Source organism: Pleurodeles waltl, chromosome 8 (assembly GCF_031143425.1).
Source record: "Pleurodeles waltl isolate 20211129_DDA chromosome 8, aPleWal1.hap1.20221129, whole genome shotgun sequence".
Taxonomy (NCBI): Eukaryota; Metazoa; Chordata; class Amphibia; order Caudata; family Salamandridae; genus Pleurodeles; species Pleurodeles waltl.
The window spans coordinates 920,202,926-920,221,183 of NC_090447.1; positions in this window are offsets into that span (position 1 = coordinate 920,202,926).

Here is an 18,258-nt window from a genome sequence, read left to right on the forward strand (position 1 = left end):
CATTCAGTGAAAGGTGGGGATATGATGCCATTCAACCACGTTTGTACTGTTTTATATTTGCAGTACTTGAGAAATAATATGTATTCTCAAGTGGTGTGTTGAACTTCAGGTAGGTAGTGGATATCCAGGCCTGTATGATGTGCACGCAGCACTTGAGGCAGTGGATGTTTGACATAGAAAAGACTTCTAAGTACAGTTGTGTATCAAGAGCATTTTGGTGAACCTTGACACTGTTATTTGTGAGCATCAAGCATCTCTACTTAGAGATGGCAAGAAATAGTATGGAACCCTCTGCACATGCTAGGAATTTTTCAAATTCAGGAGGTGCCCGTGTGAACAAAGTGGTGTCGGTTGGAAAGGTAAGAGGAGAACCAGTGAATGACATAGTAAGCTAAATCCCATTTTTGACTCCATGGTATCTATGAGGACCAGAGGGTCGACCATGTCAAAGGCAGCTGGGAGGTCCAGCATGTCAGGAGCTACAGGCCATCCTCATCTGTGGCTATGAGGGCATCGTCTATAATGAATAAATTAGTGGTGTCTGTGTAGCAGCATGATCTGAAGATAGGCTGTAAATAATTTAGGAGATGGTTAGTACTAATATGATCTTGGAGTTGGACATGGATTGCTTTTATAACGATCTTGCTTATGAATGGTAGGTTAATTCAGGTTTCTTTTGGATTATTTGGTCTCTCTTAAAAGCTTCTAGGAAGATGCCTTGAGTGAGAGAGGCACTGACAATGGCTAGTAGGGGTTGGAGAGTGTCCCCAAATAGAGCTTGAATGAAGGATGAGTGTAAGACATCATATCAACAAAAAGGAGGGATCGGGAGAATTATAGGTCCAGTGTACGTACTCCCAATATGATAAATCAATGCAAAAAGTACACTGTTCCTAACTCTAGGGTGAACAATTAAAGTTTAGAAGCTAGAGCCCTCACACACCCAAAGGGAGTCATGCTTCATCATCGGGAAGCTCCTCGTCAGACCGGCAGGTGCAATGTCTGACGGGCTCCCCTTTCGGGGGCTCTTTGCCGGAGATCTTTTTATGTATGGTGGCTGCCGTTGAATCAAGAAGGTCAGGCACTCAATATGGCAGGAGAGTAGAGAAAATATTAAGATTGATTAGGGACCCCTCAACTGGTCTGTTTACTGGCAATATAAAGGGGTCACGATCAAGATTAAAAACATAGTTAAGTGGACAATGAGAATAATGCTCTACCACTTAAAAAAGCCTGGAGTACTGGGAAATTGTCACCTGACCCCTAGGGTCTGGTCAACATGTTTCGCGTAAATGTGGTCATTAAAGATCCTCTAACGCTTCATCAGGACCTATATCAAATTAGACTTCTCCTGGCTATATATAGATGAACTCACTAACCTATTATGTATGTGAGAAAAATTAGGTATCAGTCACTTACATTTTGAGTAAACTGTCCCGTCAAAAGTCTCAAACAAAAAACGGGTCGCCCCGCCCTCTTCGTGTGGGGGGTCCCTTGGGAAGTAGCACGGTCCAGCCTATTATTTTAAATAGGCGTCCTCGATTCGGGAAACCTACCCTCGGCGTGCTCTCCCCGGGGAGACTGATACCTAATTTTTCTCACATACATAATAGGTTAGTGAGTTCATCTATATATAGCCAGGAGAAGTCTAATTTGATATAGGTCCTGATGAAGCGTTAGAGGATCTTTAATGACCACATTTACGCGAAACATGTTGACCAGACCCTAGGGGTCAGGTGACAATTTCCCAGTACTCCAGGCTTTTTTAAGTGGTTGAGCATTATTCTCATTGTCCACTTAACTATGTTTTTAATCTTGATCGTGACCCCTTTATATTGCCAGTAAACAGACCAGTTGAGGGGTCCCTAATCAATCTTAATATTTTCTCTACTCTCCTGCCATATTGAGTGCCTGACCTTCTTGATTCAACGGCAGCCACCATACATAAAAAGATCTCCGGCAAAGAGCCCCCGAAAGGGGAGCCCGTCAGACATTGCACCTGCCGGTCTGACGAGGAGCTTCCCGATGATGAAGCATGACACCCTTTGGGTGTGTGAGGGCTCTAGCTTCTAAACTTTAATTGTTCACCCTAGAGTTAGGAACAGTGTACTTTTTGTAAGACATCATAGTCATAAGAAGTAGCTTTGAGGGAACTTAGTATGTCAGTGAGATCTGCAAGAGAAAGGCCTTGAAGGATGATCATTGGTGGATTCCAAGGGAATGGTTGGGTGCAAGACATCAAGAAGGCTTTGAGTGGTTGATGTGCTGTCAGATCTTATGTATTCATTCAGTGAAGATGTTGATGTGTTTTTACACTTTTCTGTGGAGTGAGGAATAGGTAGGTCCAGCACGATTTTGATGCAGTACTTGAAAATGTTTTCTACGTTGTTTGGCGGTACGGTGTTGGTATAGTACTTTGCTTCAGAGTTGTCTGTGTGTTAGATAAACGATCTTTAATATTGTGAGGTCATTAAGAGTTTTGCTTTTTTCAATTTTCATTCCTTTCTTTGGATGGATCATTTATTTGCAGCAAGTTCTTTAGAATAATCCAGTGCTTATGGCTTTGGCTTGCACTTGCACGATTTACTTGCGGTGTATGTGCTCACATAGTTTTTCTAAAAAATGTTGAAGTTGTTTAAAAGAGAATTGGTGTTGGGCATGGAGTTGAAAGGGTGAGTGATGATTCAAACTGTAAGTTATCATTGAAGAAAATTGAAGGTTTGGTCTTATCTTTTGGATTGACCTTTGTTTGTTGGTAGAACATTGAGCAGAGAAATAGGCATTGGGAAGTTGTATGGGTGCATTGCATTGGATGAGTGGTAATATTGAGAAGACAAAGTTGAGGATATGCCTTTTGCAGTGTATTGGCTGTGTGACATATTGTACCATGTTGAGTGTGTGTATGAGGTTGAGGTCAGTTTCTTTTGCTTTCTTTGTAACTTTTTCTTTTTTCAAGCCTGAAGGAACTCAAGAGGGTGGTGTGGGCATGTTGGAAAGACAAGGTGAATAGGAGATCCTAAAATTCATCAATGAGGCCCTGTTTCTGCTGGAGAGGACTGTATATGGGGTGAAAGGTGGTGGTCAGAGTTGGAAAGAGTTGGAAATATCATGGCAGTAGTTCAATGCAGTTCAGTGCTACTAGCTTGCCTAGTTCAGAGGACCAAGACAACTTAAGGATGATTATAATAACTCTAAGCACCAACTACTCATATCCTTGCTGTACATCTTAACTCTTATATAATTTGTACGTCTAAGTGCACACAACTCTCAGTGTATCTAACTCATAGTATTTATATTGATATTATGTATATAGTGGCATGTCAATGCAGTGTAGTCAATTTATGGAAGTGTGCCCTACTTCTGCAGCACAGTTAAAGACTTACAGTTGATTGCAGGAGCCTCTAGGATGTATCTAGAAACAGCTATGCGTGTTAGAGAAGCATTAGATAGTAAATCATTTCCTTTCAAAGTGCCTTTCTAATATTGTCCACAAAATGATATCTATATGTAAAAGACCTATAGGGGTTAACCCTTATATTGCTTGTAATAGATTTATTCTTAATTATTAAGATTTCACCTGCTATCTCTACTTCCGTGCTCTTGTTTCTGAGAGAGTTCTTTGTCAGACGTGGCCTCTATGCAGGGTAACCCCCAAACATTTTGCCTTCACCCTTCCTATTTTGCTGAATTTATTTATGTTGACCTTAGGACTTTATGTACTTTACCACTGCTAACTAGTGCTAAAGTGCCTGCAATTTCTACCAAAACATGGTAAAATTACCTTAAACCTGATTGACATGTTTAATTTATTCATATGTCCCTACTAAAGTGGTATAAAATGTCTGTTGAACCCATAAATGAAAAGCTACTAGTGGTCCTGCCACACGTATTGTACCACCCACTTAAGTAGCCCATTATAACATGTCCCAGATCTGCAATGGCAGCCTGAATGCAGTTTTGAACTGCTAAGTCATCCTAGCAACATAACCCACTTACCAAACCTTAAACTCCCTGTTTAATACATATTAGTCACACCTAAGGTATGCTCTAGGTAGCCAAAGAGCAGGGTGCAGTGTAATTAAAAGGTTGGGCATGTAATTTTAGGGTTTACATGTCCAGGTAGTTAAAAACTCCCACATTAGTTTTTGATTACTGTGAGGCCTACCTCTCCCATAGGATAACAATTGGGGGCATATTTATACTCTGTTTGCGCCGGAATTGCGTAGTTTTTTTTGACGCAATTCCGACGCAAAACTAACTCCATATTTATACTTTGGCGTTAAACGTGTCTAGCGCCAAAGTCCATGGAGTTTGTGTCATTTTTTAGCGTGGACACCTACTTTGCGTTAATGATATGCAAGGTAGGCGTTCCCGTCTAAAAAATTGACTCTGAGGCATGTGCGCCGTATTTACACTCCCGGGCAAAAATCACGGCCGGGAGTGGGCGGGTCAAAAAAAATGACGTACGGCCGTTTTTGCGCCGTTATTTCAGTGCCTGGTCAGGGCAGGCGTTAAGGGACCTGTGGGCTCGGAAGGAGCCCAGAGGTGCCCTCCCAAGCCCCCAGGGACACCCCCTGCCACCCTTGCCCACCCCAGGAGGACACCCAAGGCTGGAGGGACCCATCCCAGGGACATTAAGGTAAGTTTTAAAAAAAAATGATTTTTTGTGGCATTGGGGGGCCTGATTTGTGCCCCCCTACATGCCACTGTGCCCAATGACCATGCCCAGGGGACAGAAGTTCCCTGGGCATGGCCATTGGGCAAGGGGGCATGACTCCTGTCTTTGCTAAGACAGGAGTCATTTCAATGGGGGTTGGGAGTCGAAAAAAATGGCGCAAATCGGGTTGAGGCGAAAAATTTGCCTCAGCCTGACTTGCCCCATTTTTTGGCGCCCAAGCTCCATATCCCCCTACGCCGGCGCTGCCTGGTGTACGTCGTTTTTTTTCACGCACACCAGGCAGCGCCGGCGGCTAACGCCGGCTAACGTCATTGAATAAATACGGCGCCCGCATGGCGCTTCAGAATGGCGTTAGCCGGCGCTAATTTTTTTTACGCAAAACTGCGTTAGCGCAGTTTTTTTGTCAAAAAGTATAAATATGGCCCTTGGTTCCTTATTTCTACTTCTATTTCTATTTCTGTTTAGCATTTATATAGCACAACTAAGGGAGCATCCTGTCGCTAAATCGAATCAAGGGGAAAAAAAGTCTGTTTGAGAGAAAAACACAAGCCTAATGCTCACAAGATAAGAGAGAACACAGAGGGGGTCATTACAACATTGGCGGTAAAAGTCACTAACCGCCGTGCAGAAGACTGCCAACACACCGCCGCGGCAGCGGAATTCCGCCACAGCTATTAATGACCCACATCTCGAAATCCGACAAAATTCAGACACCCACACAAGTCCGCCACACCAAAGGTCAGTGATAAACTGGCGAAAATAAATCCACCACCGTCACGCCAACAGAAATACGCCCACGCTATCACGACCCACGAATCCACGTGGCGGTCTTTCAACCGCGGTATTCCATTGGTGGTACACACCGCCGCGCTCAAAATACACACACTTCTACAAAACACCGCCACATTGGACAATTCGAAATACACACACCTGAGACACATACACACCACCACCATCCACAAACTAGCAGCCACAGGCACACAACACCATCACCCACACAGATTCCATGCACAAAACACCACACACCACACTTATCACCACACACACCACCCCACACATCACCTACACCACCCCATGGCACGGCAAAGACACCCCAGGTTCTTGGAGGAGGAGCTCAGGGTCATGGTGGAGGAAATCGTCTGGGTAGAGCCACAGCTATTTGGAGCACAGGTGCAGTACACCTCAATTGCAAGGAAGATGGAGCTATGGAGAAGAATAGTCGACAGGGTCAACGCAGTGGGACAACGCCCAAGAAATCAGGACGACATCAGGAAGAGGTGGAACGACCTACGGGGGAAGGTGCGTTCCGTGGTCTCAAGACACCACCAGGCGGTTCAGCGGACTGGCGGCGGACCCCCACCTCCTCACCAACAACTAACACCATGGGAGGAGCAAGTCTTGGCGATTCTGCATCCTGAGGGCCTCGCAGGAGTCGGTGGAGGGATGGACTCTGGTAAGTCAAATCTTAACTATTACATTCCCCACCCTACCTGCGTGCTATCACATACCGCCACCCTCGCCCCCACCCCTATCACTCCAACTCCTCACAAATGGACCAATATCACAAACCACACATCCCAACAGCAAGCCCTGCATGCAACAACAACGCCTGGACACCCATCACCAAAGCATGCCCACTGCACGTACCCTAACACCCCCCTAAACCACCATCACACATACCCCCAAACAGGAATGCAAGCACTGGGGTACACGGTCACCCACCCATTGCACACCATGACACACACAGATGCAATAATGATGCTTTTACACCCCTGCAGGACCACTACCCAACGTCACCAGACAGGAGGGTCACATCTACACCCCACCCACAGAAGATGCCGACAGTGAAGACAGCAGCTCTGTCCAACTGGATCTAGATGACCAGCCCGGACCATCGTGGGCCTCGGGACAGTCGGTTCACCTCACACAGGCACAGGCCACCACAGACCTACCCCTCTCTGGTAACACCAGCACAACACCCACCCAGAGGGCCCATACCTCCGTCCCCAGGACACGTCAATCAGCTGTGTGTCCACCACTACAGGGAACCCAGGATAACCCACCATCCCAATAACAACAGGGACCTGGGAGCAGTGGTAGTGGGCACACGGTCCAGGGGACGGAGGCCCAGGAACACAGGGGAACTGGGAGGGCTGCTGTGCGACAGGGGGCGGACAGGCCAAGGGAACCCACTCTCCACGAGGCCCTCTCCTCCATCATGGGAGCATATCACCACTCCCAGGAGACGATGGCAACGGTCCTGGCCAAGTTTCAGGAGACCCAGCGCATGCAGGAGGAACAGTATTTGGGCTTCAGGGAGGAACTCAGAACCATCAGCTCCGCCCTGGGCACCATCGTAGGGGTGCTGAAGGAAATACTCAACACCAGGAGGGACACTGTGGCACTCCAAGGGGCCCCTGACACTAGCATGGACGATGAACTGCCTACCACCTCTGCCGGCGCAAGTGGACAGGAGGCACCGCCACAGGACCACCATACCAGCACCCCACCCCCTGCAGATGGAGAACCACCCCGCAAGCAGTCCCTGAGATCCAGGAACAAGCCAGAGCACAATGCCAAGACCCCCGCCAAGAAATTAGACCACCCTGATTGTCAACCCACTGTCCCACTTTGTCACCCTGTCCATACTGGAACTGCCCCAGCTCCACTTCCTATGCCCATATGGGCAATGCACCTGTGAGACTAATAGACTGGACCCTGCCATGGACACTCCTCCGCCATTACCCCTCACCATTTCACTACCCCCTCCAATTTTGAGCACTTCAATAAACCCATTTATAGCACAAAACAATTTGGAGTCTGTCTGTGATTTCAAAATAGTGTATTAGCAATTACAGTGGCAAAATGTTAATTCAAATGCAATGTCAACATACCTATGTCACACAGCTCTAGTCCATGAGGAATCTAAGCAGATGACACACGTTGGGACCCACACCTGTGAAACCGTAAGGGAAAGTGACAACTCAGTGACCATACACTGTGTGAAATCGACAGACAGGATAGAGGTAGAATTGTAAAAGTAATTGTAGTAGGCAGGAATGTATTCTCACCTGTGTTTCACTGGAAATATTGCTGGATGACTGAGTCCCTGTTGTCAATGTCTTCTTCCTCTGCTTCCTCCTCATCACTGTCCACAGGCTCCACAGCTGGCACAACCCCGCCATCTGGACCATCCTCCTGCAGAAAAGGCACCTGTTGTTGCAAAGCCAAGTTATGAAGCATAGAGCACACCTTCTTTGGTGAGTAGAATAGGGATCCACCTGTCATATGGAGACACCTAAACCTGGCCTTCAGGAGGCCGAAGGGGCGTTCGATCACCCTTCTAGTCCGTCCATGGGCCTCATTGTAGCGTTCCTCTGCCCTGGTCCTGGGATTCCTCACTGGGGTCAGTAGCCATGACAGGTTGGGGTAACCAGAGTCACCCAATAACCAGACCCGGTGCCTCTGTAGTTGACCCATCACATAAGGGATGCTGCTATTCCGCATGATGTAGGCGTCATGCACTGAGCCAGGGAACATGGCATTCACATGGGAGATGTACTGCTCGGCCAAACATACCATCTGTACATTCATCGAATGATAACTCTTCCAGTTCCTGTACACCTGTTCACTCCTGTGGGGGGGGACCAAAGCCACATGGGTCCCATTCATGGCACCTATGATGTTGGGGATATGTCCAAGGGCATAGAAGTCACCTTTCACTGTAGGCAAGTCCTCCACCTGAGGGAACACACTGTAGCTGCGCATATGTTTCAGCAGGGCAGACAACACTCTGGACAACATGTTGGAAAACATAGGCTGGGACATCCCTGATGCCATGGCCACAGTTGTTTGAAATGACCCACTTTCAATGAAATGGAGCACTGACAGCACCTGCACTTGAGGGGGGATTCCTGTGGGATGGCAGATTGCTGACATCAGGTCTAGCTCCAACTGGGTACACAGTTCCTGGATTGTGGCCCGGTCAAACCTGTAGGTGATGATCAAATTTCTTTCCTCCATTGTCGATAGGTCCACCAGCGGTCGGTACACCAGAGGATTCCGCCACATCCTCACATGTCCCAGCAGACGGTGCCTATGAAGGACAACAGCGACCCCAGAGTCAAACAACTCAGAGGTTTGTACCCACAGTCTACACAGAACACGATTCATACACAAAATCTGGCCTGTATGTGTGTTGAGAGTAGGCCTAGGCATGTGTGACGCAGTTGGTAATTAGGCCATGTGGGCCCCTGAAATGGCGGCTGCCTGACCTCTAAAGTGGGACAATGGGATGTGAGGTAACTGCGCTGGCGGTGTACACCGTCGCGGTAGGCGGTCGAAGACCGCGGCACAATGCTGCATTGGTTAACATTGGATCCTATGGGTCCCAGGAGCCAATGACGATGTACGCCGGCAGTGATGGTACGCACCGCCGCGGACGTGACCGCCGTGGAAGTGACCGCCATTTTCTATCTGTTGAATCACTCGATACCTGATCTTCGACAGGAGAGGACCTACACTGCAAGTGCTGCTGTGACCTCGGTCTGGAAGAGACAATGGCTTGTGCGTCTGCCTTCCCATCGGAGGAGTTGGAGAAGCTTGTCGACGGGGTCCTCCCCCAGTACACGCTACTCTACGGTCCTCCAGACCAACAGGTAAGTACACAGGGAGCATGTTGTATGCCTGTGTGGAGAGGGCTGGTTGTAGGAAGGAAGGGGTCAGAGTCCTGCGTGCATGAAAGACGGTGGGTGCTTGTGCCACATGGCAAGGGTAGGGATGGGGGCCACTCACTTTGACGGTGCAGTTGGTAATTACTTCTCTTCTTCCCCTGTACATTTCATGTAGGTCAGCGCCCACCAGAAGAAGGATATTTGCCGTGCCATCGCCAAGGACGTCCGGACCCTGGGGGTCAACCGCAGATGGAGCACCCACTGCCGGAAGAGATGGGAGGACATTCGCCGCTGGAGCAAGAAGACGGCGGAGGCTCAGCTGGGGATGGCCTCCCAACGTGTGAGGGCTGCCTGTCGAACCATGACCCCCCTGATGTTCCGGATCCTGGCGGTGGCCTACCCTGAGTTGGATGGGCGCTTGAGGGCATCACAGCAGACACAAGGGGGTGAGTACACTCTCATTCAGCTGACTTTGCGCGCAGTGGAGGAGTGTGGGTGGGGGAGGAGGACTGTGGGTTTCCCTAGGCCAGGGTGAGTTCCGTAGGCTAGGCCCATTCGTAAGGCATGGCCCTGTGGCCCCCCACCCCACCTCTGGAGAGTGCCAAGTACAGCTATTTATGCACCTGTGTCATCTATGTGTGCAGATCTCGTCCATAGCCTTCAAGGCCATTTCCCAGGAATTGCACTGTAGAGCCCAACAGCGCGAAGTAGTGCAGGGGGATGCTGTGTCTGTCTTGTCCGCCAACGGTACCGGTAAGACATGCACTCAACCTGTCTTTCTTCTGTTCCCCCCCCCTTTTTTGTGGTCTCCCTGTTTTTGTGTGCATTAGCATCATCAGGCGGAGGAGCAGTGGCACTGGAGCATGAGGGAGCTGCATCCCACATGGGCATGGAGGCCCACACTACGGACTCAGAATACACCAGTGGGATGGAGGGCGAGGGGAGCACCACGGCGATCACAGGATCTGCAACCGGCGACATGGACTCATCCTCCGATGGGAGCTCCCTTGTGGTGGCGCCAACATCTGTGGCCCCCACTTCAACAGGTACAGCCGTCACCCCCCCTACCAGCACCACCCTCCCAGCAGCCCCTTAGCCTTCACCCCTTGCCCGCTCACCCAGGAGGGTGGGCATCTCCTTCGCCCCAGGCACCTCAGGCCCTTCCCCTGTCACCTCTGCTGCCCTCAGTGAGGAGGCCATTGACCTCCTCAGGTCCGTCACTGTTGGGCAGTCTACCATTTTTAATGCCATCCAGGGTGTAGAAAGGGAGTTGCAACACACAAATGCATTTCTGGAGGGCATTCATTCTGGTCAGGCTGCCCATCATCGAACCGTATAAACTCTGGCCTCAGCACTGATGGCAGCCATTGTCCCTGTGTCTAGCCTCCCCCTCCAACTTCCTCCACACAGACCCAATCCCCTGTACCTCTGCCTATCCCAAGCACACCATCGGACCAGCCTGCACACACCTCACCACACAAGGGAAGCTCAGGCAAACATAAGCACCACACATCCCACAGGCACTCACGCAAGCATCACACACAAACAGACATACCAACATCCATTGCCTGCACTGTGTCCCCCTCCTCGTCGTCTTCCTCCTCCCTCCCAGTCTCATCTACACTCACACCTGCATGCACTACCACTACAGCCACTACGTTCCGCACCAGCACACCCACCACCACACCCCGCTCACGTGCACTCAGCACCCCAACTACCATTCACACGTCCCCTGTGTCCTCTCCCAGTGTGTCTGTGACGCCCTGTCCGAAGATACACAAACGCAGCCACACACCCACCCAACAGCCATCCACTTCATGACAGCCTCCAGAGCATGCACCTGCACCCAAATCCACTAAACTTACACCTCCTACAACCACCACCTCTTCCTCCACTCCCAAACCCCCTCCAGCTACCAGTCCCAGTGTCTCCAAACAACTTTTAATGTCCACCCTTAACCTATTCCCCCGTCCAACTCATAGGTCACATACTAGCACCTCAGCCACAAAGTCACTGGGACCAGTGGTGCCTGTTGTGACAGGTATGTGGAGTGCACCAGCCACCAGGCCAGCCAGTGTATCACGGAGCCAGAGCACAGCCAGTCCCCCCCCTCTGAAGCAGCAGAAGTTGGCCAGTGCCCGGCGGGAGAGGGGGAAGACTCCAGCCACCCAAGCCGCTCCCAGGGGTCCGGGGGGAGTGTGGACTCAGCTGTGACTCCTCCCAAGGTGGGGAAGGGGCAGAAGAAAGCTGCAAAGTCTGGGAGGAGCAGCACGGCGGAGAAGACCGCCATCATCCCCGCTGGCCAGGAGGCCACCGCCAGCCCCATCGCCGCTGCCCAGGAGGCCACTGCCAGTCCCCTCATCGCTGCCCAGCAGGACCCCACCAGCCACAGCCCAGCTGCCCAGAAGGGCCCCGCCAGCCACAGCCCAGCTGCCCAGGAGGACCCCGCCAACCACAGCCCAGCTGCCCAGGACGACCCCGCCAGCCACAGCCCAGTTGTGCAGGAGGGCCCCGCCAACCACAGCCCAGCAGCCTAGGAGGACCCCGCTAGCCACAGCCCAGCTGCCCAGGAGGACCCCGCCAGCCACAGCCCAGCTGGGCAATGAAGGACCGCCAGCCCCAGCCCTGCTGGGCAATGAATGACCGCCATGTCAAGCACCGCTGAACAGGGCAAGCACCGCTGAACAGGGCAAGGACCGCCATATCAAGCACCGCTAAACAGGGCAAGCACCGCTGAACAGGGCAAGGGCCGCCATGTAAAGCACCGCTGAACATGGCAAGGACCGCCATGTCAAGCACTGCTGAACAGGGCAACCACCGCCATGTCAAGCACCGCTGAACAGGGCAAGCACCGCTGAACAGGGCAAGGCCCGCCATGTCAAGCACCGCTGAACAGGGCAAGCACCGCTGAACAGGGCAAGCACTGCTGAACAGGGCAAGGACCGCCAACTCAAGCACCGCTAGCCCATGAGCGGCAGGGTCAGTGATGCAACAGGCACCGTCACGGGGTGAGTGATGCACTCTGAGCACAAGTCCCCCTCCAGAACCAGTGGAGACATGCATCCACTCCGTCTGTCCTTGGCAGGATGAAGCACTCTGGGCACCAGTCCCCCTCCAGAACCAGTGGAGACATGCATCCACTCCATCTGTCCTGCACAGGATGAAGCACTCTGGGCCCCAGTCCCCCTCCAGAACCAGTGGAGACATGCATCCACTCCGTCTGTTCTGCACAGGATGAAGCACTCTGGGCACCAGTCCCCCTCCAGAACCAGTGGAGACATGCAACCACTCCGTCTGTCCTGCACAGGATGAAGCACCCTGGGCACCAGTCCCCCTCCAGAACCAGTGGAGACATGCATCCACACCGTCTGTCGTGCACAGGATGAAGCACTCTGGGCACCAGTCCCCCTCCAGAACCAGTGGAGACTGTTATCTACTTGATAGACTGTGGCTTTGCACTCCCCAGGATACAGCAGTGGGCAAACCACCCACTGTATAGACTTGAGAGACTGTGGCTTTGCAGTCCCCAGGATAAAGCAGTGGGCAAACCACCTACTGTAGAGACTTGAGAGACTGTGGATTTGCAGTCCCCAGGATACAGCAGTGGGCAAACCACCTACTGTATAGACTTGAGAGACTGTGGCTTTGCACTCCCCAGGATGCAGCAGTGGGCAAATCAACCGCTGTATAGACTTGAGAGACTGTGGATTTGCACTCCCCAGGATACAGCAGTGGGCAAACCACCCACTGTATAGACTTGAGAGACTGTGGCTTTGCACTCCCCAGGATAAAGCAGTGGGCAAACCACCCACTGTAGAGACTTGAGAGACTGTGGCTTTGCACTCCCCAGGATGGTACAGTGGGCAAACCACCCACTGTAGAGACTTGAGAGACTGTGGCTTTGCACTCCCCAGGATAAAGCAGTGGGCAAACCACCCACTGTATAGACTTGAGAGACTGTGGCTTTGCGCTCCCCAGGATACATCAATGGGCATGAAGCCCCCTCGTGGATCTGGTGTCGTGCACTTATCCGGCTGAGGTGCCCCCCTTCCCTTCCCCCTGAGGTGCCTGTTGTATTTCTATCTGATGCCCCTGCAGTGTTCTCTCCATCATGTTCGGGTATCTTGTGTGGGCTTCGCCCATGCATTTTGGGCCCAGTGATCCACGGACTATGAATGGTGTATTACCTGGACTAGTATTCGTGGTGTATATTTTGTTAATAGTGTATATATGTATATTTTAGCTTACTCTATTTTGATATTATACAATGGTTACACTCATTTCCTTTTGTCTTTGCATTCTTCCGGGGGGGTTGGGGGTGTAACTGTAATGTTTAGATATGCATTGGTGTGTGTGTTGTAGTGGGTGAGGGTGGGGTGGGGGTGTTGTGTGTGTGTGTCCCTGTTTTTTGCCTCCCCCTCCCCTATGTCGTAGGTGCAGTACTCACCGTGGCCTTCGCCGTCGGCGTTGGTGCTCCTGGTACAGGAGCAGGAAGACTATCGCAGGAAGAATATGGAGTTCCGGCTCCATGGTGCCCTCCTTCCTCGTGGAGTGTGTAGAGGTGAGCGTTTTCACTTCGAAATGCTTGTTTCCGCCGTGTTTTTATCTGCGGTGAATCCGCCCCGGAAAAGGTGGCGGATTGGCCTGTCATAATAGTGTGGGCGGTACATTGTCACCCGCCTGCCTGTTGGCGGTGACCGCCAAGCTGTTTGTCAGTACCGCTGTGGCGGTCGGAGTGTTAAAGTGGCTGTCTTTGTTGGCGGTTTCCGCCACGGTCGTAATTTCAAATTATTTACCGCCGGACTGTTGGCGGTCTTACCACCGCTTTAACACCACCCGCCAGGGTTGTAATGACCACCAGAGTGTCTGGGATCTCAAAGATCCATGTTTTAAGCCACTTTCAGAATATAGATTTCACTTGTATAAACCTTAAACGTCTAGGCAAGGAGTTTCAAACTTTAGTGCCTAGGAAAGGTAAAGATTTACCACCTCTGGCTTTCAGCCTAAAAGATGCTGGATTGAGCAAATTAGACTGTGAGGATCTCGAGGTTCTGCCTGTCTTAAAATGGGTGAGCCTGGCTGTAAGAATTTGAGGACCGGTCGCTATGAAAGCTCTAAAGGTCAAATGGAGACTTTTAAAAAGAATTCTCTTATGGATGAGCAACCAATGAAGGGTTTTTAAAGCTGCAGAGCCTGATGACCTTGTAGGTATTTTAAGAATAGTTCTAGCGGGTGCATGTTGGACCGCTTGTAATTTGTTTATACTGTAGTCTGCTTCAAAGAACCAGCATACAAACTGATATTATGATCCAACCTATAGGTGATGAGTGCACAGGCTACAGTTTTCCTCGCTCAAAACATTTCTTGAGGGATTTAATTAGATTAAAACATTCTTTGGAAGAATACCACCCCAACTACACTGACTGTCTTCTCATAGTGAGAAATGACTTTAACCACAAAAAGTCCAGTCTGAAATTCCACAATCTCTGATGAGTTGGAGGAGAATTTTGTGAGAGATGGTATCAAATGCTGCAGATAGGTTTAAAAAAATCAATATTGCATTTTTACTTGTATCCAATGTCAATTTTAATGTGTCTGTGACTTCCACCAAGGCGGATTCTGTGGAATGCATAGGACGGAACCATGATTATCAAGGGTGCAGTACATCATTTTTTTCTATGAAGGTTATTAGCTGGATGTTAACCAATGTTTCTATTATTTTGCTCATGACTGACAGCGATAAAATAGGATGTAGGTTAGATGAAAATGTGAGCTGTATTAGAGGCTTCTTCAGGGGTTTAACCATGGATAACGTCCATTCCATCTGGACCTCTGCTGTCCTCAGGAATTGTTCAATATCTGATTTACCACTGGATTTACTATATCCATGACCTTATGTAGGACATGTAGGGGGCAAGGATCCTTGGGAGATCCACATTTGCAGGTTAAAATAGCCTGGTAGGATTGCGCCAGCGAAATGTCTTGAAAAGTTCCTAAGATTTCAGTCCCTGCAGACAATGAGTCATTGATTCATTGGTAAGTTAAAGGGGCAATCATTGTAATAAAATCCTTTTTTGATAATCTGTATCTTGTCTACAAAATAGGATTAAATCTGGTCACATAGGCCCGTATTTATACTCCGTTTGCGCCGAATTAGCGTCGTTTTTTTCGACGCAAATTCGGCGCAAAACGAACGCCATATTTATACTTTGGCGTTAGACGCATCTAGCGCCAAAGTATGGGCAAATAGCGTCATTTTTTTGCGTGAACGCCTTCCTTGCGTTAATGAGATGCAAGGAAGGCGTTCCCGTCTAAAAAAATGACGGCGACGCAAATGCGTGGTATTTATACTCCCGGGCAAAAATCACGCCCGGGAGTTGGCGGGTCAAAAAACCCCGCATTTGCGCCACTTTTTAACGCCTGGGTCAGGGTAGGCGTTAAGGGGCCTGTGGGCTTAAAATGAGCCCACAGGTGCCCTCTCCTGCCCCCAGGGACCCCCCCTGCCACCCCTGCCCACCCCAGGAGGACACCCAAGGATGGAGGGACCCACCCCAGGGACATTCAGGTAAGTTCAGGTAAGTATAAATTTTTCATATTTGTTAAATTTTGTTGGTGGCATAGGGGGGCCTTATTTGTGCCCCCCTACATGCCACTATGCCCAATGACCATGCCCAGGGGACATAAGTCCCCTGGGCATGGCCATTGGGCAAGGGGGCATGACTCCTGTCTTTACTAAGACAGGAGTCATTTAAATGGCGTCTGGGCGTCGAAAATAATGGCGCAAATCGGGTTGAGGCGATTTTTTTGCCTCAACCTGACTTGCCCCATTTTAAGACGCCCTAACGCCATTTTCCCCCTACGCCGGCGCTGCCTGGTCTACGTGGTTTATTTCCACGCACACCAGGCAGCGCCGGTCTGCTAGCGCCGGCTAACGCCATTTCATAAATACGGCGCCCGCATGGCGCTTCAGAATGGCGTTAGACGGCGCTAAATATTTTGACGCTAAACTGCGTTAGCGCAGTTTAGCGTCAAAAAGTATAAATATGGGCCATAGTGCTTGGCATGGAAGAATCTCAATTGCTAATGCTGTTAGTTATAAAAAGGCATACAAGATCCTAAAAATGAGCGTTCGATCACTATGGGCTTCCTTGATTACTTTAGCAAAAAATGTATTTTTGGCTGACCTGATCTGCTTATGATATGTCTTTTGTGCTGATCTAAATTGCAACAATTCCTCTGGGTTATGAGCCTTACTCCATTTTCTTTCAGGCTGCTTTCCATGTAATTGTTGGTCTTTTAATGCCTGATGAAACTACAAAGCTGAGAGTGAAGAGTTAGGTGTTTTCCTAGCAGGAGTAGCTGGCACAATTTTGGTGGCTGAATGTGATATCCATGTATTGAAGGATGCCATATTATCAGATGGACAACCAAGGAGAATGGGAGTAGAGTCAAGTAAGCATTTTGCGAATCATGGGTCCTTTTTATAATTTGCCCCACATAAGGGTGGTAGAGGTATCTGACTTGAGGGGCAAAACTGGAGAGTGTTCTCGCTTCTGCTTAATATTCAATAGAATAAGCGAATGGTTAGACCATCTCAGTCGAATAGGAGACTCTACTCATGGATTGGGATCGTTGGAACATATGCAATCAAGGGTTTTGCCTCTCTTCTCACGGGGGCCTAATATCTCTTTAAGAAGTCCTAGGGAGCAGAAGGTGTCAGAAAAGCTCATTACCTCAGGTTTATTTTAAAGCTCCACATGTAAATCATAATCTCCCATAATGGTAAAAATGGAATATCAAAGTACCAGGGGAACTAGTGCTTTTCTCAGGGAAGCTAAGAAGGCAGCTCCTTGGCCAGGAGGCTGATAGATCTGAGCCCCAGCAAAAGATTGAGAGGAGCTGAGCCTGAAACAGAACCCTAGACTCTCATTCCCTATTAGATCACTAAGGTTGAAAGGTTCAACCTGAAGTAACTTTCTGAAGATGATGTCGGGGCTTCCCCCCTAAGATTTGGTCTGTCCAGCTGGAGATGGTGTACCCATTTGGGCTGTGCAAGGGCATTGTCTGGGCTACTTCACTCTTTTAGCATTCTGTAATAAATAAAAAATCAAACTGACACTCACCAATGAAGTAATGAACTTCCTGGGGGTGTTTACTGAGGGAATGGGCATTAATCAAACCACCCTGAAGAGTGCTTGATTTCTTAACTTCTTGTGCCACTTGTGGTGTCAAATCTAATAGCCCAAAACAGGCATTACATTTCATACATGAAACAGGACCTTGATTATTACATGAAGAAATAATGATGTCACAACGAGGAGTGGACTTGATGCAGGACTTTAGAAAATCAGCAGACATGGATGTACCTGTGGCAAAAAGGGCAGCAATGCTGGTGCTGGTGTTGGTGGTGGTCCAATTGTAGACGGGCGTAAATGGCCATGCCTTAGGCATGCTTTCTGTGCACTAGCAGCGTGCCCAGAGCATCCGTGCCATCAGGTCAATTAAGTAGGGAGTCCCATGTAGCCAAGCAAAAGACTAGAGCACCCAAAACCAAGATGGAGGCTCAGAAAAATGCTTCCCAAAAATCAGGAAGTGATTACAGAAATGTTTGAGTGTCAATAAAATTGCAATCAATTTCCCACTTTCGCACTAGATTTCTACAACATCTCCAATCGTATTAAAATTGACCCAGTGTTTCCCCCAGACATATAAAAATACCATTACTGCGTGTCTCTCTACATACACACACAAGATGGATGTGAGGATCATTCATTTACATAATGTAAGTGCTAGAATTAGATTGGGAAGAGATAGCATTTCATGTTTACTGTTTGAGAGATTGTAACTAAAGATCTTGTTTAATGGTAAAGCCCAATTGTAAGCTACAAGTTTGAAAATGACACTTTT